Raw genomic sequence first — 24,307 nt, 5'->3', positions numbered from 1 at the left:
TTACTAATTGTTTTTACCTTGAGCGAGTATGAAAGCTCTCTGTTGCCCAGGTTTCCTCATCTGTAAAATAGGGGAAATATCTCAAAAGGCAGTTATAGGGATTGAATGCGTTAATACAAATAAAGTTCTTAGAACTGTGTCTGGCACAGACTAAGCCCTCGACTCATTATTCTGGAAGATGATCTCATCTATGTACACGTAGTTATTATTTATAAGCTTATGATGCCCAAAGGTCTAACCCCAGAGCAGACCTCTCCTGAGTGGCTGATATAACATCTCTTCTTGGCTGTCTCCAAGGCTCACCAACCTTGGCATAGCCAACACCAAACTCATGGTTGTTCCCCCATCCAGTCCTGGTCCTGTCCAGTGTTCTCTGCCTCTGAGAAGAGCTCCACCCTTTGCCCGAGTGCAAGCTGAGACCCCGTTTCTCCCTCAGCCTCCATATCGCCCTAATCCACGCCGTCCTCCAGGCTCTCAACCACACCACGCCAGCCCCTCCCACTGGGCTCTCTTCATCTTCTCTTGACCTCCTTCAGTCTATTCTCCATGCTAAATCCAGAGTGACCTGCTAAATCATAAAGGTGCTCTATCACACACACGCGCGCGCACACACACGCACACACATGCACACACGTGCACTACCTAAAACCCTTCCGTGTCTCCCCATCGGCTCTTAGCATAAAAGCTGAATTCCTTCTTCGGCCTCCCATGGTCTGGCCCTGACGACCTCCCCAGCTGTGCTTTGTTCTGCTTCCTTCTTGCGGGTCCTTGAACACAGTGTGTGCCATCTTACCCCAGGACATTATACCTGATTCCCGGATCCCTTTACCTAATTAACCTCTGTTCATCCTTCCATGTACAGCCCAGGTGCTTTCCTGAATCCCTGATTAAAGTCAAGCTCCTTTTTCATATGTTATCAAAGAACCAAGTACCTAGTCTTCAAAACTGCTTGTAATTAAATATACATTACTGTGATTATTTGAATACTATCTATCTTCCCAGTAGACAGGAAAGTCTATGAGAGCAGGGACTTAAGGCAGTAACCAGCCCATTTAGGTAAGTGCTCAGTATGTATTTTTAGAATTAACCAATAGAAGACTTACATTTATCTAGCGCTTCCCATACATTTAGCCCTCATGCAAACCCTTGAAGTTAAGTATGGTTGTCCTATTTTAACAAATGAGGACACTGAGGCTGGGAAACTAGATTTGTTCAAGACCATGCAGAGAATAAATGAAAGATCTTAAATCCAAGTGTTCAGACTAGAAGAAATGCCTCTTTCCACATATGGTTTTGACGGCTCTTCCTAAACAGCCCTTTTTCATAGCCCAGAATCTTCAGTTAGAAAGCTATTCATATCTGCACTTAGACGCTGAACTGATCTACACTGAGGCCCCAGGTACCTCCAACCACTGGCCCCGCCTTGCTAGGCCTGAGGGGAGAGAGGGAGAGAACTCTTGCCAAATGAGGGCGGGGCCTGTGCGGGTCCAGACACAACCGCACTGAGGTCTGAGGCTTCCCCCAGTCTCCATCAGCACCCAGGCATCGCGACTTCACCTCACACTAGGAAAAAGAAACAGAGAACAACTTTCAGTATTTAAAACAAAGAGAATTCGATGTAGGACATTTCTTACACAGGTGACAAAAGAGGCTGATTAGCCAACCTGGGGACAAGGTGGCACACAGAGGTTAGCATTAGCAAGAAGCCAATGCCGCCCATAGGCCATAAGATCTTAAGGGAGCATGAGACTTACCAGAGCCAAGGCCAAGGTCACTTCGTGGGCAGATGGGGAGAAATACCCTGGTGTGGTGGGGAGGACAGCAGCCCCAGAGATGTCCATGTCCACGTTCTAATCCCCAGAATCTGTAAACATATTGCCTTACAGGGCAAAGGGGACTTTGCAGATGTGCTTAGGTTAAGGGTCTTCAGATGGAGAAATCATCTTAGATTATCCAGGGCGTTCCAGAGTAACCTCGAGGCAGGAGGGTCAGAGTCACAGAAGGCAATGTGACAATGGAAGCAGAGGTCGGAGTGATAGGACCACAAGTCAAGGAACGCAGGCAGCCACTAGACACTGGAAAAGGAAAAAACAAAACAAAACAAAAGCAGGCTCTCCCCTAGGACCCGCGGAGGGTATGCAGCCCTGCCGACACACCCTAAGACGTTTCTTCTCACCTCCAGACTGTAAGACAATAAGTTTGTTTTGTTTCAGTCACTAAGTCAGTGGTAAGTTCTTTCAGCAGCAACAGGAAACTAATACACGGGCTTCTCTCTTCTTCCCCTACTTCGATCTTCCCACCAGCTGAACCCCAACAGAGAAGCCCGGGAAACACGGCCAACAAGGAGAGGACAAGAAAAGGATCTGGGGGGAACATCCTGAGGACCACGACCATCACCTTGCCACCCCAGTGGGATGCTCACGCTATCATGCACGTCTGAAACTCGTTCTTCTGAACTTCATTTTAAAACACTTCCGTTACGTTTGTTTTAATCTAAGTAGGAAAAGGACCGATGTATTAAAACTCCGCAGCCACAGGAACGCGTATATAATTAAGACAAAGCTTATTCTCTCCTGATTTATTCAAATTATCATTAATCATTAGAACCAAGGAATGACATTTGGCAGAGGAGTAATTTCGATGATATGGTTTGGTGATTTTATGGACTCGGTTTGATTTTTTAAAATGTTATTAGCATGTTAATCAAAGCAGATGACATCGCCTTATCTTTCTGAACATTGCACCAGTAACAGAATGCAATCCATAAAATGAAAGTATCCCATATAACCCGAGCGTTACCCAGGCCATCGTGTGCACAGGCTGCTGCCCACTGCTTCCTTCTCTGAATCCTTCCCCCATGTGATTTGGCAGCCCATCTCCATCAGCTCTGTGGCTGGAAAAAAAAAAAAAAATGGGTCATTGCACTGTGACAAAAAAGACATTCACTGAAAATACAGCAATTAAGAAAAGTTTGAGCTCCACTGGTCTCAAATGCCCGAAGGAGGCTCGTATTTGCAGAGCGTGGGTGCCAGGAGCCGACAGACTGACGAAGCAACACAAGCTCCGCCACCAGCCCATCAGGGACACGTTTCAGAATTCAATCAGACAGAAGGAAATAGGCCGAATCCACTGATGGAGGGGACGTGAGGCCTGCGGGGGGAGAAAAGGCTGTTTTCTACATTACCAGCATTAATCGAAACATTTGGGAACCACTAGTCCCAGGACTTAAAAATAGGGCATTGCAACAAAAGATTCAATAGTAAATGTTTCATTTACGAAGTTTTATTTTTGCCTAAATGATGTGAAAATAGATAGGACTCGTATTATGTAAATTCAAAGTTTCTTGCACACATATAAATATTCACACAAAATTGGAAGCATTCATAAATGAAGCTAGTAAAAAAAATGGTGGTTGTTGAGGCTGAATGGCAGGTACCAAAGCGTTTGTTGTATTAGCCTTTGCTTAGTCTTTGTGTCTTAAAATTTCCATAAAAAGAGGGGGAGGAGCAGCGTCGATTTCATCGGAGGCAGAAGATTTTTGATGGTTATTCTTCCTTTACGCCGCTCATTGCATAAAAATGTTAACCGAGCTTCCCCACGTCTCTAAGTCACGGAACCGAAAGCGCAGCAGATATTGCCAAGCTCACTCTGATCCTCTCCACGCTTGTGTGAAAAGCAGAAGCCTGGGCAGAGGACAATGAATGCCAGGCGCAGGGGAAATGAGTGGGCAGCAGGCTGAAGGGGATAAAAAAAAAAAATTAAAGAAAAACGAGGTGAAAGCAGCCCCTCCACTGAAACGCACAGGGAAGTCCCACGCTCTGGGACCAGCTCATCTGTCCTAGAGGGCCACCAGTCCCCCAAGGAACATTCAAGACACTAACTTTAGTTCAATCCACAAAGCATTCATCGTACACACACCATGAGCCAGGTCTGGGTGCTAAGCACAGAGCCTATCACTATGAGTAAGCGCCACCACCTGCTGTAGCCAAAGTTTAATTGTCTTTAAAAGCTGAAGAGCATTGACTGAATTGTCTGCAAAGTCAGTCCTCGTGGCAAGTGTTAACCTAATGAAGAAAAATCTTCAAAGGCAAATTCTCCACGGTTGCTGCAGAGTCTGCGTGCAGAGCCGGTGAGCTGATGACATGCTAGCCTCCTTTCTTAACAATTTTTGGAAATCAAGGCAAAACTTTGCTTTTCCTGGGAGTATCAATTTGCTAAAGATATACACTGTGAATGGGCTGATTTCCAAGGTTCATAGTACGTTAACAACAAAGTGGAACACAGTGAGAAAGAGATTCGTGCCAATCCCATTTGGAACAAATGTCTGGAAAAAATCACGAGGGTCATTAGCTCTGGTCCTTCTTGGTTCTGTCACTGTGGGGAATGGGGAATGAAGCAGTGAGGAAATAAGCCAGGACTGGGGACGGGCGCAGCAATACTTGATCCATCTAACGCAATGCTCCCTTCCCTCTTCTTTTCCTTCTTAACAGCTGGCCCAAAGAACCTAAACTTAGTAAGGGCAAGCTGTAGGAAACCAGATAGTGCATTCTACAGTTGGATAGGAAATACTGGGCTCAGTGTGTTTAAGGTTAAGATTAATTCCTCACTTCCTCTGAGTCTATTTTAAAGACAGAGCAAAGGATGGCATATGCTTTCTTCTAACAAAATGACAGATGATCAAAGGATAAACATGATCCGTATGTCAAACCCTCCTACTGCTGTGGCCCTCTGCACACAGAATGAAAAAAAAAAAAAAGTATTTTATCACTGTGGTTAAAACTTGGTTGCCTGTGTTTATTCAGAAAGTTCTTTGGTAGCAACAGGCAGAAAAATAGTGAATCAAGATTGACTGAATTGACAGGAGCCAGTGGAACAAAGGAAGAATCTAGTGGCATTGTTTTCCTCAACAATAAACAAAGACCACGAGGCTCTCTCTTGGCAAGCAAGAGTTGACAATGTAAGTCTGTGCAACTTGGTGCCTGAGAGCAAGCAAAAATGTGCCTGCTACCGAGGTGTCGAAATAATGTTTCCGATTTGCTGTTACAATTCTAATTAATGTTGGCTCATTATTATTCCCTGTGTCCTGTAAACAAGAGCTCTCTTTCTGTACAGCCACTCATTAGGGCTGATTTAATTGAATTTCAGAAGGAAAGGGATGACTGCCTTGGGAAGTAAAGGACCGAAGGCTTCTGAAAGAGTAGCATTTCACGAGTGACATACAGGACGAACGAGAACAGACCCTTTTTCTCCAGAGTGGTTTATATGGCTCATCACTAATTGTTTTTGCCACACTCTGCTTTTGTCTTGCTCCTCTGAGGTCATAATTTTTTATGTTCCTCTGAGCTTTGGCCCCCTTCGAGTTTTTCAAGACACTGTATATCCGGAAGAAATGTCATCCAATCTATGATCCTTTCAGTAAAAAGAAAACCAGCTCAGAAATTGGCAGGCAATAAGATTCTATTGATTTCAAATTCTATTGTTAGTGCTCTAAAGTGCTTTTTCAATCAAAGCACTTTTAACTCTGGATAGAACCTGGTCTTTCTTTCAATAGGGTGTAATTATCAAAACCATTCATTCGATCATTCACCCACTTATTCCACAGATACTTCTTGAGTTCCTGATATGTGTTGGACTCAGCTCTGGGCACTGGGGCGAGCGTTGAAGAAGTCACAAAAGATGCCTGCTCTCAGAGAGATGATATCCGTCCAGTACAGGGATTACATCCACTGCAGGTGCAGACAGAGGTACGAAGCCTACAGGGCAAGAACAAGCACAGGAAGTTCAAGAAGCAGCGAGCAGGCCTGCAAGGTCGGAGCACAGGGGGTGTGGACGGAGGGAGGGCTGTCGTGGAGGGGACAAGGCCGAGCCCTGCAGGGCCTTCCTCGTAGACCACGGGTTTGAGTTTTATCCTCAGTGCAGGGTGAGAGCAGTGGTAGGAAGGACCTTAAACAAAAGAGCCACGTGACCTGGTTTGAATTTTTAACTCTCTGGCTGCTGTGTAGAGAATGTATTAGAGAAAGGGAAAGAGTGGAAATGATGAAACCTGTTAGGTAGCTATTATAATATACATGAGAAATAACACAAAAATAACAAGACAAGAACGATTAGTGTGTATTGAATACTGAGTGTGTGCTAAGTCTTTTGCATGTGTTGCCTCATTCATTTCTCCTAAAACCCAGACGGGAAGTTAAGAAAGAGTAACTCATCCAAGGTCAGCAGCAGCGAATCTGGAGATAAACCCAGGCAATCTGACGCCCACATTCACTTGCCTTAGAACGTCAGCAATGAACGCCATGTGAACTCTGGATAGATATCCATCTAGGGCAGCCATGCACACCCTCTTTGACATCTCCGACGAAGTCTTGGAATTGGAAATTACCTGCTCTGGTAATTCTGGTTTAATTATTGTTCCATTGTATGTCTTTGTGGATCTGTGTATAATTAAATAATTTACACACTTTCTTGCCTAGTAACAGCCTTAGCTTTGAGCATTTCCTCAAGTGACTTGATTTCAGCCTCTGATGGAAGCAGATGATCACTGCTGGGAATCTTGGCCATTTTTTTTTTTTTTTTTTGGCCCAAACGATCCTTGGTTTGATAGTCACCACCCAGCTAGTAACAGGACAACGGTGCCTTCTTTGGAGTATCCCCCAAGTATTCCTGGGGTTCTCTGAGGGGAATAACCACATTCCACAATCCCTACTAGGATGCTTTGGTCACCTCTGCTGGACATCTGCTCTCCAAAGGTGACTGTCCCAGTACTCTCAGATCTCCTGCTCTCTCTCTCTCACCTGGTTCCCTAAGCTGACTCATTCCCCACCCACCCCCTCGCCACACACAGCTACCAGGACCTCAGCCCCACCTCATTCCGTGGGGGAGCAACGGTGTCAGTGACCTCACTAAGAGAAGACCCAGACACAAGCCACCTGAAAGTCTGTCTCCCAAGGAGACAGTAGTTATCCAATTTAGAAATACCATCTGCATCTGAAGTATTTGCCTCTTGTTTACAGCATAAACTTCTGAGTTTTCTCAAACATAATCAAGGAATATTTAATCTAAAATTATGTGATGACTGTGGGGTGGGAAATGAACAGCAGGTGGGCTCGTCTGTGACTGACCTGCTCCTTCTATTGTTAGGAACTGTTGGCAGCTTTAAACATGGCTTTCTCTCCAAAGCCACTCTAAGTTCCCTCTTAGCAGGCACTCTGCCTCATTTACAGTAGAAAAATTCAAAAATATTACTAATTAGAACAATAAATTATGGTACAATAAAATACGAGTCGATCATTTAAAAATTGTTTCAGAAGAATACATAATGACACAGGAAGATATTTATGACATGCTGGAAAGTATAAAAAGAAAGTTACAGGATGTGGTTCCATAGTGTAGTGGTTAGCGCGTCTGCTTTACATGCAGAAGGTCCTCGGTTCATGCCCCAGTGGAGCCAGGGTCCATGGTCTATGGCCATGCCACCCTGAACAAGCCCGATGTCTGATCTCGGAAGCTAAAAAGGGTTGAGCCTGGTTAGTACTTGGATGGGAGATCACCTAAGAAGACCAGGTGCTATAGACATAAAAAATAATAATAAATAAATTTAATAAAAGAAGTTACCAAAAATTAATATATATCCATACATATATATGTGTGTGTGTGTGTGTGTGTGTGTATATATACATATAGATTTCTGATCATTTTTATTAACATTTTATTATCTTCATTTTCTAATAGTTTACAATAAAAATATAGTTTACTTTATAACATGTAAATAATGCAATTAAACTATTCATTGAAATCATCAAGGAGCTGAAGGAAGACTTGTAGACCAGAGTCTAATCTCCATGTAGGACTTGGCTGTCCTTAGGCCAGTGCTAGTCAGTAGAAATATAATAACAGGAGACACAAGCAAGAGCCATCTATGTAATTTACATTTTCCCAGTAGCCACATTTAAGAAATAAGAAACAAATGAAATTAATTTTAATAATTAAGCTCATCCAATATATCCAAAGCATTGTCACGTTTCAACACATAATCAATATAAAAATCTTGAGACATTTTATATTCCTTCCTCTAAGACTTGGAAAACATTTACACATAGCACGCTTCAAGTATTTGATAGGCACATGTGACCAGTGACCACCATCGCAAGAGCCATGAGAGGAAGGGGTGTGGCTAGGATAAGAAAGCCTCAAAGAAGGAAGAGGTTTCCCAAGAAAGAACCAAGAAAAGATGCAGAGCAGCAGAGGGAAGCTAGGAGAACTCTCCTGCTGCCTCCCAGCGCTTTGGTTTGGGGCCTGGGAGAAAGGGCCAGCTCTTTCCGAGCCCCCCGCCCTTGGGGGGGAGCTGGCTTCCAGATAGGGTGGGAAAGCGGGAGAACATTCTGTGACAAACAAGTGTGTGAGGGGGCGGGGGATGGCGACAGCTGAGTGGGGGTTGCAGCGGACACTCTGGGGATATCGGCAGAGGATGAATCAGGTGCTAAAAGGCCTGAAACGACACAGGAATGAGGACATGCAGCGCTGCGCGGCCAGAGGACTTGCGTTCGGGGCGGTGGCCATGTCTAACGGGCGTGAGAAGCAGGAAACCAGCTGGGCCTGTGGTTCCAAACAGAACTTTGGCAAGCAGGGCTCTCCCTGTCCTGCTGCAGAAGGCGCGAAGCTTCTGGAAGCCTCTGCCGCCAGTTCTCAGTCCTGCTGTCTTCTTCCCGCCTCGCATCTGCTTATGTCAGGACGACGCACGAAACTGACACTCTTGAAATGATCAGATGTTCCAAAGAGCGTTGTATACATAATCTAAGAATTTCGAAGTTGGGATTTTAGAGCTGATCCCCCTCAAAAATTCTAGGTCTCCCCCCCCTCCAGGCCTATATCGATGAATACTTACGCCAAAGAGCAAGGACCTAAACTTAATCTGGAAAGTATTAACAACTAAACGTGATAACAGAGAACAATGAAATAAAATGGAACATCAATCACATTGGCAAGACGTTTCCTTCTTTTCTAAAATATAGATCTATATAATTTACACCTTAATTTACTTAACCAATTTTCTTAATAATTCGGGAACTCTCATAATAAATAGTAAGGTAATCCTGGTATATATCAAGTGCTCAATAAATATTTGAAAAAAAGAATTAAGTAAATTTACATATGTTCTATCTCCGTATCAAATGACTGTGTCGGTGTGAAGTAAATGCCGCTTTTGCTTTTGTTAGCAAACTCCAGTTGAGATTGTATGGTTCAATTTCCCTTGCAAGATGCCACAGAGAATTGTTAGAAACTGACCCCGAAAGTCTATACCTTTCTGGAGGAAATGATATCTTCTCTTTATTATGAGAAAAACCTCAGAGTAAAGGAATCACATGTTTCTTCCTTTGTGAACTCTTTCCACAAAGCATTTTTTCTATTGTTCTAAATGTAAAGCATTCTTTTTTTTTAAAGAAACATTCCTCTGAAATTATTTAAGGGTCTTTGTGGTGTCAAATGAAATCAAATACTAAAAATAAAATACCATTCTGGGATTATTTTGAGAATTTTCCAAACTCTAATTGTTCAATATAAATAGAATAATATTTACTATTTTATATTTGTTTATAATACAATGGAATGGTCTTATGACATGTAAATTAGATAAAAAATTATACAGACTATAGCTATTTTATGATAACTAATGATTGTATTTATATCATTCTTTTCTAGATTAGGTATATTTCTAATGAACATTTATGGTGGCAAACAATAGAGTCAAACTCTAACGTTTATTGTCAGTTTTTTAAAGATAAAATAAAAACACTTAAAAACAAGAAGATGGGGATTGTTAGACTAATTAAAGACAGAAATTATACTAAAAAGAAGAGGGATTACCTGAGTCAATAAAAGACCTAGATTACATTGTAAAATACGCTAAATGACAATTTTGGTAGAATTTTTCCAGAATCATTGGTTAAATAGAAGTTGAAAACCTTGATGGAAAGAGGGATTAGAGTTTGAGAATGTTTTTGATGAAGCATAGAAAAAGATTTACATTTGGAAAAACAAACCATTTTATTAGAATAATGTCTACGGGAGTTCTCGTCTAGGCAAGGGGCAAACCATTCGGAATCTTTGTCCCAACTAGAGATGGAGAAAAACAAGGAGAGAGAGGGAGAATACTACCTCCCAAATATTTTCATAAGCAGTATGCTTTGCTCATGCGGACAACCTGAATTGCAGGTTAACACCAACCATCTGACTTACTAATAGCCAAGCCTCTAATTTCGAGAATTTTGCTGAATTAAAACTTTCAAAAGAAAGATGTGTGTGTGTTTTAAAGATGACTTGTTACTATTTGAAAATGGGAGAGTTATAGTAAAAATACCAACACTTTTGTTACTCGAAAAAGTATACTTTCATCATTTTTTAAAGTTGACATTGGGTAATTCTAATAATGCCAAAAATTCTTGAAGATAGTTAAAAAGAGCACCCACAATACCCTCAGCAAGCACGAAGGAATTGCATAAGTGGTTATTAAGTTAAATTATGTCCAACTTCTTTTTTCTGGGAAAGAAACAAAGCAGCCAAAAACTGGTACAAATGTGGAACAAAATACCACAGCGCAGAAAACATCCAGACTAAAGCAATTACTTCTTTCGCGTCCTCGCATGCGATCACTGCCACAGCGAGTTGGAATGAGATTAGACCCCAAATAAAATGAGAATTACATGGGTTTTTTTTTCCAGGAAACTAGTTAAGAAATTAAGAGGAATGTGGAGGCTATGGTTATTAAAATCGAATTTAGTCAATCGCTTGCTTAGAAAAGCAGCTGTTTACAGATGTTCTCATGGGTGAGCAGGGCACAGGCCACAGTGACCTGAAGCACATCAGAAATGAAGAAAAAGGAAAACCTACAGTATAACGAGATGTCCTCCAACTCCCATCATAATTTGATGAATCTCAAAAAACACAGGAAATGTACATAAATTGTCCCTTTTTTATGACATTGAATAAAAAACCAGTTATTTATAATTTACCTTATAATGGGTAAGCCAAAACTATCACGTATACACACACACATTGCTCATTCTAGGATGTGAGTACATGGGTGTTCACTGAACAATTCTTTCTACTTTTCTGTGTTTTGAAATGTTTTAATAACAAAACATCTAAAAATCAGTTAATCAAACAGGAACTATTTAAAACAAACTATACGAAAGGCTAAATAATTCAAATATCCTATTAGCTGGTGACAAATATATATATATATATATATATATATATATATATATATATATATATATACATATACATACACACACGCAGTAAGAGTCTTCCTAAAACTTGGTTAAAAGGCACGAATAAAGGCTGTTTTCTATGTTAAGCTTATTAGAAGAGTGTATTTTTTGTATTACAGGATGAGAACTGAGACCCCTGGGGAATAAAAGGAGTGAATTAATTTGCATTATAGTCAATTAAACATAAAGATGTTTTGATGTTTGTGTTTACACCAAAGAGATATACAGTATTTGTCAATGAAGAGAATGAAAGTCTAAAACCAGTAGGTATGTGCCCAGCACTGTGGAGGATATTTGCCCCTCAAAGGATTTATACTTGGGCAAGAAAATAAGACTTACACACAAAATAAATAGAAATGGCATAAAATACAGAGCTAACTTAAGCACAACTGTGGATTAAAATACATTACAGATACAGATAGAGGAAATATCTGGTAGGCAGAATACAGTCCCTCAAAAATGTCCATGCCTTAATCCCTAGAACCTGAGAATAGGATACTTTCCATGGCAAAAGAAACTTTATAGGTGTGATTAAATTAAGAGTCTTGAGGTGGAGAGATTATCCTGAATTATTCTCGTGGGTCTGCTATAATCACAAAGATTTTTAAAAGAAGGCAGCAGAAGAGTCAGAGATGTGACAAAAGAAACAGAGGTTAAAATGACGTGGATGATAAACCGAAGAATGTGGGTGGTCTCCAGCACCTAGAAAAGGCAAAGAAATCGTTTCTTCCCTAGAATCTCTGTAAGAAACACAGCTTCGACAATTATTTTAGATGTGTAACTTCCAGAACTGCAAGGAAGTAGATTTCTGTTGCTTTAAGCCATTAAACTTGCAGCACTTTGTTACAGCAGCAAGAGGAAACTAATACACCATCTTATAAATGGGAGTATTACAGCAGTCGGGAAGGAGAAAGAGCGATATTTATTTAGTAGAGAGGATGTCTTGGAGGAGAGGGGATATGCAAAAGGCTCTAAAGGCTGTATCAGCTGGGATTGCCTTTGTCTGCATGGAACAGAAAGCTACTGTCAAGATGTAAAGAAATCCAGCCACTTGCTGTTTTCACACCACAAGAAGTCTGAAAGTGGGTAAGCCAGACTGGTATGTGATTCTATAATGTTAAGTCTTTGGGGTCCTTCTAACCTTTGGTTCCTCCACCGTTAGCATGTGGCTTTCAGCCTTATGGTTGCCTCATAGCCACAAGATACTCTCTCCATCTCTACCTTCATCCCGGATAGGAAGGAGAAAGCAACAGAGAGAAAAAAGTAGTACCTCTATCAGGAAAGCAAAAATTACCTGGCAATCGCCAGCAGATAAACTCGAACCGTGTCACATAACCATTCTTAGCCCCAAAGAAAGCTGAAAATATGTAAACTAATGTCCCAAACAGAACGAGGATTCTGCTAGTAAAGAAGAAGAGGAGAATGTACTTCTTAGGTAGGCAACTAGAAGTATCTGAAGCAAAGGACTTACAGAGTTTGAATAGTTGCAGAAGCCAAAATGGCATTCTAAACAGCTTCACAAACCCGGTAGAAGTCAATTTCAATGGGGGTGAGAGAGAGAACCATTATCACTGGCCTCCAATATGTGATTCTTCTTCTATCTTGATACTGTTTTCATGGCAATTAATTTCCTGTAAGTACCTTCACTGACTGTGTCAACAGGAAGACACCCCCACTTTCTACTCCCCAACCATGTCAAAACTCTCTGCACTAGGGAAACTTCCAGGATCCCTTTCCCCTCCTCTTTTTAATTCCATGTTGCCTTCACCCCCAGAAAGGAAGGAAGGCATGCTGATATGGACAGGTAAGGAGAAAGGACATTTATTGGACAATCATTTTAACAGTACAATCAGAGCATGACCTCTCCCTCTGTCTCTCTGTGTCTCTGTGTCTCTGTGTCTGTCTGTCTGCCTGCCTCTGCCTATTTCTCTCTTTCTCTCTCTCTCTCTCTCTCTCTCTCTCTCTCTCCTTATATATTGGCTGAACGGACAGGATTTCAAAATTTTAGAAAAGGGCAGAGCCACAAGATGAAGGAGACAAGGTCTTCAAACAACCACAGGCAAAGCTACTCGCTGAGTAGAAACATCTGCTTTGAACTTTGTGGGAAAAAGAATTAAACTTTTATTATATTAAATCACTGAGACTTGGTGGTTTGTTTGACATAGCAGCTAGCATTTCTTACCCTATACAATATGACTACATAACTCCAAGTCTAATGATTTATATTATTTTGAAAAAAAAAAAAAATAGAGGAGTACTATGTTTCAAAGCATAAGGAATTGGGGACAGGCCAAGTAAACAGGAAATTTTAGTAGAATGCAATAAACACAATCTGAAACTTGTAAAAATGGAACTCATAACCCAATATTGGAGGGGCTTATCTTACTAATAAAAAGCAAACAAGAAAAGGAGGCAGAAAAATGGCAGCACTCCGGAGTAAATCAGTAAAGCCCTATCTAGGAAGCCAAGATTTCTGATAATACATGCAAATTAGAAAGTATTTAGTTGAGGATAAAAAGAGAAAGAACACAATTAAATGGCCGTGGGCATGCTGCAGAGAGCACCGAGTTAAATAAAAATCACTGCTTTCCTCATAGAGATTAAAATCTCGGGTAGAGTTCAATTGTACTAATGACATCACAAATTCTAAAAGTCCCCTTCTGCTGAAAATCAAGTGTTAGACTCAGTCTTTCCTCACCCTCCTAGTCGTTTCATCTCGTGGAAGCTACAGGAAGCCACAAGGGGAACTGATGTACCAGACTTAATTCTGAGAAATAAGGGAAATGTTGTTGCTGATTGGATGTGACAGGAAGTGACCGTGTCATTTTGGAGCCTTCATTAGGCAAGAAAAGGAAACCTGAAAACTTTTGAACATTACCATTGACTTGAAAAAATGGGACATTTGATTATTTTAGGGGAAAGTTAGATCTTACCAGAGATCCTAAAAGGGAATTTGGCACAAGAGGGTCCACACATTTTAAAAGTATGAAATTCTAGATAGGTAGCCCTGAATATCCTGTCTTTTGTGGGAAAAAAAGTGGAGAGACATTTAAAGAAATCAATGAGATCCCATAAAAGCTCTCTGATTGGCTCAGACTTAAAACTATATATTTGAAAGGAAAAAAAGGATAGACATAGACATAAAACCTGAAATAAATACCTACAAGTATTGGCTTCGTGAGAGTAGAAATGGCACCTGTTTTCCTTAATTCTGTATCTGCAAAACTTGTATCAGAAAGTCTAAAATCTCCATAAGTAGTCCACAAACTCTTAACGCAACTAATGCATAATATTAACAAATGGCGTAGAGATGACACTTGTGCTTCCATGTTTTTCATCAGAAAGAATGATCTTAAAATATTTAAATTGAGACAATCAAGTTAAATATTGTAATAAAGAGGAATGATCCTTAAAGTAAATGAGGAGATAGTAAGACGTCATCTAGATGTTTTTCAATACACTTAATTCAAAAAAAGTTCAAGAAGACAGACTGGCACATACTTGACTTCCTCTCCACTAGATCCCATTGAAACAGAATAAAAATATACAAACATAACCCAAATAAATGACTCGATTCTAAACTACAGCCTCGACATGGTGTCTTCTTCAAAGAAAAAATTCTGACCTGTAAGTAAGATAATGGGGAGTACATTCTAGATTAATAGCGAACACCTGCCATACCCTTTCCCATCTCCTCTCTTCTCTGCCTTCACCCAGGCATCACTATCCCTAATACTCTCAATCTCCTCTCCCTCTCTTTCCTGCCCTCTCTTTGTGTGTGTGTGTGTGTGTGTGTGTGCGCGCGCGCGCGCTCATATGTGCATGTGGATTTTCCCAGATACTTACGCCCTCAGGCTCTTTTCTTCCTCCCATCCCCTGCACCCCTACTGTAATGTCTCAGCACTGTAAGTGGCAGCCGGAATGTCTGTTCTTTCCTATGACTCTATCAGGTCTCTTCGGAATTGCTGGACGATCTAGTGTCCCTTCACGTCAAAGAAGGAAATGTGTCCTGCTCCTTAGGAAGCATAATTTTTCGCACTAACAAGTATTCAAATCTTTACAGAGAAGTTCTGATGAACAAAGTCCTCATTACTCAGAAAAAGGATAAATCAATAAATGTGATAAAATAAGACAAGATGGCATCAGACAAATGTTGTCGAAAGAGTTTTTGATGCAAAGTGAGTTAAATTATACTGTCAGCTAGAGTGGAGGGGGTATAAAAAGGATTAATAAACAAACACAAAAATCCCAAAAGCCTGAAATACCAGAGGTGCCAAGGAAGGTCCGACTCAAGGTTGGCAGGTAGAGAATGCCTTGCATCTGGGGCAGCAACCAGGTAAGAAGACAGTGAGATGCACTTCTATCCCTGTCACATAAGAGCAAGCTGCTCTGCTGGTTTTTGCTACTCAGTTTGAAGAAACGAAGTATTTTCCAGATCGATAGCTGCATACCAGGTGTGAGGGGCTGTGTTGACCAACTCCAGCAAAGAGAAAATACTAGGAACAATAGATGAAATTAAATTCACCACTTGATTAAGTTTATGATTATCTACACTCATTATCCAACACCCATCTGTCTTCTGAACAGGCCAGACAGACAAGATAAATGAAGAGGTAACAGGAATGACCACTCGTGTGTCTTTCAAGTCTTCGGTGATAGCACTAATCTCTGCAGTTCTCCCTGGGGACTCAATACTGGTTTTGGTTTTAAAAATTTGTCCTTTCTATTACCATAAACCTCAAAAATACATTGGAGTAAATATTTTGCTAGTTCCTTAACATGTGTATTCCAACTACTCATTCAGGCCCTGGGGAAACAACCACAAGACAGATCTGTGGATCCAGTGGGCCCACTGAGAGAGACTCGGGGAGAAACCCCATCGAACACCTACGTTAGTCAAGATGGTGTATGTTATGCAGCAATAACAAATAACCCCAAATATCAGTGTAAACATTGTAATTAATGTGTTAAGCTATAAATGTGTACATTGAAGGAAGCCCTTGATTTTCAAAATAAGCTGCCAGCTTGAAATGTAATGTTACCTATATTTCCTGAATATAATGCTAGATTAAAAACAACAACAACAACAAAAAAAACCCCACTGTTTTGCCCAAGACAATGGCCAATACACACTAAGAATTTTTTAGCTTTTTAAAAATTATTTTTAGTATTCACGTCAAATAATTTTCTAGAATTTAAGACTAGGAAGAGACCATAAAGATAATATCAAGCCTCCTATGCAGAGTCCAGTTATAATGTTAATAAACCATTTAAAGGTCTGGTCATTCGACCTCCCGGGAAGCTCGGAGGGAATGCCCACTTCATGCGGCGACCCTTTCAAGCGCGGTGGAAGCTACTTTTTAGAAATGTCTTCCTTTAAACCAAGATGAAATCTTCTTCCCTGGAATGCCTACTCTTTGGTCTGCCTTCTGGAGCCAAACACAGTACACTTATCGCTCTGCTACAGGGCAGCATTTCAACTCTAATGACAGCCGTCAGAGCCGCCCGAAGGCTTTTCCTCTTCCAGTTCCCGGTCCCTTCATCACTCCAAACGGAACGTGATTTCGTGAATTCTGCCTCCTTCCTATGTCCCCTCACAAGACAGACCCCAACGTCTCGTGCTACCTTTCCTTTTAAAATGTTTTATTTACTTGTTTTTCATTAAATGTATTGTGGTAACATCACTTAATAACACTATATAAATTTCAGGTGTACGACCTCATAATACAATATCTGTATACTCCATTGTGTTCTCTTCACCCAAAGTCTAGTGCTGAAGACTGACGACAGAACTCTAGAAGTAGCCTCCCAGATAACTCGGGGCCTGCCTCCCTTCCTGTTCTGCCCCCACTGGCACGGTTGCCCAGATGCAGGCAATGATTAGACACTCCACACCTGGGCCCTGCTTTACTTCCTGCCTGCCAGCCATGAGCTTCAAACGCAGACAATCAGAGCTCCCCAGAGCCAGAGGCCCCACTATACATTTTGCCTCCTGGGTGCCAAATACAAAGGCCACTCAGCACTCATCTCCCCACTGCCTCTCCTGGTGGCCCATGTCAGCTTCAGCACTGAAACCTCTTTTTGCCTAAGGACTCCTGACTACACCTTGGAAATCCCTGGGGGCCTTTCAAAAATAATTCTGATGCCGCTGCCCTACTGATGATGGTATCAGAGATTCTGACAGACTTGTACTCGCATAGGACATAGATGAAATTAAAGAGCTCCCCAGGGGATTCTGACATATAGCCAGGATTAGAAAACACTCAAGAAATCTGGAACCTTCCAAGGGTACTCCCTCCCCTGGGAAGATGTCTTATCTCCCCCAGCCCAGTTATCACTGAGTTCCCCTAGTTATGCTGCACTGACACTCTTCAAGTCCTAATTGCAGGCACTTGATATTAAATGTTGAATGTGCCTTTGAGACCCACATCCCCTGAGAGACAATCTCTTCTCTAATTAATCCCAACAGGATGCCAATGTCTTGTTAACTCCCTCATATCCATCAGGGACTTGGGTCATCACCTTTCTCGTTATCTTGCCATCACCTGCCAGAGGACCAACGCCCACATAGACCATGTTTCTACATCTTGGCCTCCGCTTCCTTGATCTCAGCTCCAGTGACTTCATCTCCACCTCGTCTCAGCCACCCGCTCCCAAGCTCACGCTCAGACCCTGTCACCACGCAGACAGCTCCCCTCTGAAATTTTGAACTCCACTGTCCTATTCCAACCACTCTCTGTTTGGTTCTCATACCTTTTTTTAATAATTTATTTTCAATTTCAGTTGACAAACAATATAATGTTAGTTTCAGGTATACGAAACAGCGATTAGACATTTATATAACTTAAGAAGTGACCTGATACCCATCTGATATCATACACGGTAATTAGAATATCATTGACTATATTCCTTACGTTGTACTTTACATCCCCATGACAATTTGGTAACTACCAAGTTGTATTTTTTATCTCTTCCTTCTTCTTACTCACTTCCCCTATGCCCCTTCCATCCAGCAACCATCAAAATGTTCTCTGTATCTATGAGTTTGTTTCTGTTTCATTTGTTCATTTATCTTGTTCTTTAGATTGGTACATATATAAAATGAAATATTACTTGGCCGCAAAAAAAGAATAAAATCTTGAAATCTTTTTCATACTTGTTTTTACTCCTATGCCAAACCTCTCTTTTCTCTTACGGCCAAGCTTCAAAAAGTATAGTTTTCACTCACCAACACCTATACTGTCACAGAACGCTGTTTACAGAACTTAGTCACCCAGCCACACCTAGCTTCAAGGGAGCATGGAAAATGTAGCCTTAAATCTGAGCAGCTACATGTCCAGCTAAGACTCTATTGCTAACTGAAGAAGGGAGAAAACAAATTTGGGGAGACAGGTAACACTCGCCCACATATGACAAATGAGACCCGTCCTTACTTGTCCTTGCCTACTCTTCTAACCTCATTTCCTGTCCATCCACCCCTCGTATTTTAATAGCAAAATGAGAATACTTAATGCTTCACCCAACACTCCTTGAACTATTCTAGTTTCATGACTTTGCACATGCTGCTACCTTGCCTGGAATTCCCTCCTCCACTCGCCTGCTGGGCGAACACCTATTATCTCCTCCAACAGCTCTTTGGCTATTTGCCCCAGGCAGTCCATCTCCTTACATACTTCCCAGCCTTTGAACAAATATCCACTAAAATAATTATATCATCATAGGACAGTTGTTTGTTGCCGAATCTGTCTCTCTTCTGAGTTCCTAAGTGTAGGACTGTTTTTTTAGCCCCGAGTCTCAACATTTGGCCCAGTGTCGGGTGCATAATGCATAGGAAATGTTTGCAGAACAAAGGGGATTGATATTTCATTCAGTCCATATGTTGTATTTCTATTAATGAGTCTGGAGTTGCTGGGGAGAGCAGCCAGCTACAGCCTTCTATGGCTGTGGAACTGATACATTGCCTTTGCCATTTACTAAGAAGAGAACAAGACAGAGGCTTCCAAACAGAAAACAAGTGCTTGCCTGAGGAGAGAAGTAATTGCTTCTTTATCTCTTCAACATGATGTCGAGGGCAAGCACAGATGATCCCTGACTCCCCCTATGCCTTCAGAGAAAAAGACAAAATGTCACAAGTCTAGGGTCAAAATACTGCAGGATGCAGAAGAAGGTTAGAAGAGGTCCCCTAGGAGATAAACTAAAAGCCAAAATGACAAGCATCTCTTATCATTAAAACATAGTATTCTTCTTAAGGCTACAGTCAACCCTACCCCCACCAGTAAATACTTCCCGGCCTCTCTATGACATTTCCCAAGGACAGCATGGTCTTTGAGATGTCGTTTTGTCCCTGCCTTCATCCCGTCCTATTTGCTGTTCTTTTGAAAGAATATGAAGTCTCTCCCTTTGACACACAAATACTCAGAGAATTAAAGAAAACACTTCCTGGCAGTTATTAGTATTACAGCTAATTATTATGTTTTACTGAAAAGCGAACATTAAAAAAAAATATTCGAATAAAAGATATTTTCAGAGAAAGTAGGTAATAAGCCGTACTGTCTAATTTGTTATTCAGGGACTCCGAAGTAGCTCTGTGTGTGAACAGTTCTAAGCCTTGATTTCATTCTCTTAAGGACCGCTTAAAAGAAAAGCCTCAGGAGAACATCTCCAAAATTATTTTAGATGACTAATGAGAGCCCTTTGCAAACCCCCATACGCTGCTGGTGTTGGTGAAAACTGGACTGACCTTTCATCCAGAAAATTCCACTTCCAGGAAACCATCCTAAGGAAATAATTGGTGATATACACACAAAGTTGTTGGTAAAGGGATATTTATCTCATCACTGTTCATAACAATGAAAATAAATGTCTAATAATAGAGGATCAGCAGAATATACTATGCAGCCATGTACCTTGGTTGGGCAAGTGCTGACTCAGGAAGATGGTGTATTTTTATTGCATTCCTCCTACTATATCCATTTGTGTTAAAGTTTGAGAATTGCCGAGTGTCTGACCACAATTTTTGTGTACCCCTAAATTATGGAAGAGAGAGTAAGAACTTCTAGAAGACCTTAAATCCTTTCTTTTTAAATTCAAAGGTTTTGTAAATTTTCTAATGGATTGGGACTGAGAGGGTCTGAGTATGAATTTCAGAAAAGAGCAGTGAGAACCCTAAAAAGTATGTACCATATAGGCGGACAGGATCAAGAGCAGTGGACTGGTTTTAGAATAAAGGGCTAAGGATCAGGATAGTACTCTCTGCCTCAGAAGTCTCCCCGACTCAGCTACCCTGTAGGAAAACTTGTATTGGAAGAGCTTCAACCCTTGGGGCCAAGGTTGTGTTTCTGTGGGGCACAAAAGGTAAAGCAGAGAGAAGACAAGGAGTCCCTCGTCCCAGGAGGAACCACTGCAGCATCCTGTCCCAGTGGTGATGGATAATGGAGCAGGGCAATGGAGCTGGCAGGAGTGGGGGATCCAGCTAGCCAGATCCCTGAAGGGCTGCCAGGGCCCCCACAAGCCTGGCAGTGACCATGCGGCTTGTCCCAGTGGTAGGGGCAAGAGCCACTTCACAACAGAAACAATACTCACTGGGGCACAAATGACCTTGCTTAGGGCTTCTCTCCACCATCACCTGAGTCTCGTTTAATAGAGCTATCACAGAGGGAGCTAGTAGCCCTGTGAGAGTGGAATTTGAATCTCTGGATAAGTAGGCACCACCATAATTCCTGTTCTGCCAACTTTAGAGCAAGCTGTTCTCAGCTGGTGGTAAATTTTCTGGAGAGCTAGCCCCATGGCCAGTGGTGGCCTCGAGGGAGCATCTGAGTGCCCACACTACCTGCAAGTAGCAGAATGATCAGGACTGGTTTTACAAACAAATTAGCTCCCGTAGTAATTCCAGAAATATCAGAGAAAAAGGAGACTGGGAAAAGATGGACTTTTGCTAGTTTGGCTAATGGAAGTCATTATCATTTGAGGTATCAATGTGAAAAAGACAGGGGGCCGGGTGGGCACTACCCAGAATTATGATAAATCTATCCAGTATACATTTGCTCCACAGACAAATTACTCTATCTGGAACAAGAATTATTTGATATTTGAAACAACTCTATGTACTTTTAGTGTACAGAAAAAGTATAGACTCTTGGAGGTTTCTGGTGGACTTCAGTGAAAATAAAATTAAAGGAATATTACAAATTGCTTTCAAATGTTTACTTATAAGAGGTTCAAGAGAAACAAGGAAAAAATGGCCTTATTAGAAAAAAAGAAGGATTTGATACTCTGGAAGGCTTACTTGTGACAAATGATCATAATTTTGAAAGCATCCTGATGACAACCTAAGTCCCTCCCATCGCAAGCATTCTATGGACTGGAATCCCTTGCCCAAGTTCAAATGCTTCGCTCTACTTTGGGTATGTGGGACTGGACTCTCCTGACAAAGGGGTAGGGTAAGGAGATCTTCACGGCAGCCACTGTCTGCGTGAATTGGGGATGGGTGTATAAGGAGGGTTCACCAACAGAGTCCAACACTAGCCCAAATAAAGTGCTTACCCAATACTATAGGTAAGAGGCTGGGGAGCTTCTGAATATTCTTCTCATCCTGATTTTAAGTGCAGATTCTGCCAAGAGACAGAAACATCTTTCTCTCTTGAAGCTTTCACAACTGAGACACCTCATTGAAATCTTAAAAACTTTTGATTTAAAGACTCTTCAGTACTCAGAGGGTAGAAGAAGAGACAGAGGAGGAAGATACAAGCAAGATTATGTCTTTCCTAAGTGTAATAGAATTTGTGTTCAAGGCAACAACATAAAAGAGATATAAGAACTTTGACCCTGAAAATAATCCCATAGAAAGAGCACTCTGCCTTAAGTTAACATCTGTTTAGACTCAGATGTTAATAAATGACATTATCTCAAGAATGATCATATACTTTATTGTCGACATCAGGGTAACTTGAGCATGAAAAGGGAACATGTCATTATTTGGGGGTATTTACAGGCCAGAAGGGTTTGGCATGAACTATTCAAAGTGATGAAAAGCAAAGACTTACAACCAAGATTACCTAGCAAAGCTATCATTTAGAATCAAAGGACAGATAAAGAGCTTCCCAGACCAGAAAAAGCTAAAGGAATTCATCAACACTAAGCCAGTATTACAAGAAATGGTAAAGGGACTTCTTTAAGAAGAAGAAGAAAAATATATCAAAAATATGAATAATAAAATAACTATATAACTATCAATAATTACTTTAAAGGTAAGTGGATTAAATTCTCCAATCAAAAGATAGAGTGGCTGAATGAATAAGCAAACAAGACCCTTACGTATACGAGAGACTAACTTCAGATCAAAAGACACAGAAACTTAATGTAAAGGGATGGAAAAAGATATTTCATGAAAATGGAAACAAACAAATGAACAAAAAAGCTGGGATAGCAATACTCACACCAGACAAAATAGACTTTAAAACAAAGTCTATAATGAGAGACAAAAAGGACCTAGTAATCCTACTTCTGGGTATTTATTTGAAGAAACCCAAAACACTACTTTGAAGGGACATGTACATGGTCATTGCAGCATTATTTACAATAGCCAAGATATGGAGACAACCTGGGTATCCATCAATGGATGGATGGATAAAGAAGAGGCAGTACATATATACAGTGGAATATTACTCAGCCATAAAAAAGAATGAAATCTTGCCATCTACAACAGCATGGATGGATCTAGAGGTTATGGTCATGAGTGGAATAAATCAGACAGAAAGACAAATGTCATATGATTTTACATAAATGTGAAATCTAAAGAACAAAATAAACAAAACAATAAAAAAAAGAAAAACAAAAACAAACTCAGAGATAGAGAAAACCTTTGTTGGTTGCCAGATGGGAGGAGTGTTGAGGAGTGGATGAAAAATGGGATAGGATTAAGAAGTACAAATTGGTAGTAACGAAATGGTCTTGGGGATGTGCAGCATAAGGAATGTAGTCAGTAATATTGTATAGTGTCAGATGGGTACTAGATTTATTGGGGTGATAATTTCTTAATTTATATAAATGTCTAATCACTAAGTTGTACACCTGAAACTAATATAATATTGTATGCCAACTATAATTGAAAAAAAAAAAAAAAAGACTGTCTTAGACCAACCAGAATATAAGGTCATCCAATTGTTTCTAAGTGTTATAGTCCATATGCTTCTATTCGGTTATTGCAGAAAATCAAGGCAAACTTTACAGGTAATATGATAATATGAACTACTGCACTCTGAATAGATACACCAAAATAGATTTGTATACCAAAGGCACAAGTCCGGGATATTCCAGACTCAATGCTAGGAAGCCAGTTGTTTTCAGTGACTGTTTTAAGACGTGCATGTGATCAAATGTGTAGGACTAACCAGGATAAAGAAAAGATAGCATTCTTCTGTTTCATAAGTGTCCAATTTGAAAGGATGGCCCAAGGGATCTTGGAGCTACTGCTGTTCTCCAGAAATTGACAGTAAAATGATTAAAAACAAATTATATGAAAGTTTGTTTACATGACCTACTTTTATTTGGCAAGACCTTAAAGAATCATGAACATAATTGCTCTCCATCTGGGAGATACAGGCTTACAGTTAGACCTTGACAAACACCAACCCTGCTAGGCAGATACTCAGTTTAAGAACATGTAGGACACATAGAATTTCAGTGGTGATGAAAATCTCTGTGCCATTGCTGTCAGCCCAGGTCCATCAATGATAAAGATTTAAAAACCTTCTTCAAGTTCAGTGGTCTGAGTTGAAGTGACCAAGTCCGAACAGTGACACTACTGTGGAAAAGCAAATAAAAGGGACAACCCAAGGACTGGAACTTTTAGAGAAACCTTATTGCCCCAGACCTCCTGGAAGCTCTGTGGGAAGATTTGTGAGCATGCGTTCAAGGCCTTGGCGAACTTCATGAGTTCATGACCTTGCATTTGCTGACACATCCTCCCCTAAATCTTTTTCACGACCCTGCGCTATCTCGAAGGGTTGGAAGCTATGCTTTATCCAGGTGATTCAAAGGAG

The 24,307-nt window shown here is 40.9% G+C and overlaps 1 pseudogene; it reads left to right on the top strand.

The window, feature by feature from the left end:
• The first annotated feature begins 7,456 nt into the window (after positions 1-7,456).
• LOC118613130 lies at positions 7,457-7,572 on the top strand (annotated as a pseudogene).
• The last annotated feature ends 16,735 nt before the right edge of the window (positions 7,573-24,307 follow it).

Source organism: Rousettus aegyptiacus, unplaced genomic scaffold (genome assembly GCF_014176215.1).
Source record: "Rousettus aegyptiacus isolate mRouAeg1 unplaced genomic scaffold, mRouAeg1.p scaffold_m13_p_17, whole genome shotgun sequence".
Taxonomy (NCBI): Eukaryota; Metazoa; Chordata; class Mammalia; order Chiroptera; family Pteropodidae; genus Rousettus; species Rousettus aegyptiacus.
The sequence above is the reverse complement of the archived record's forward strand: the minus strand, read 5'-3'. Positions and strand labels throughout refer to the sequence as shown.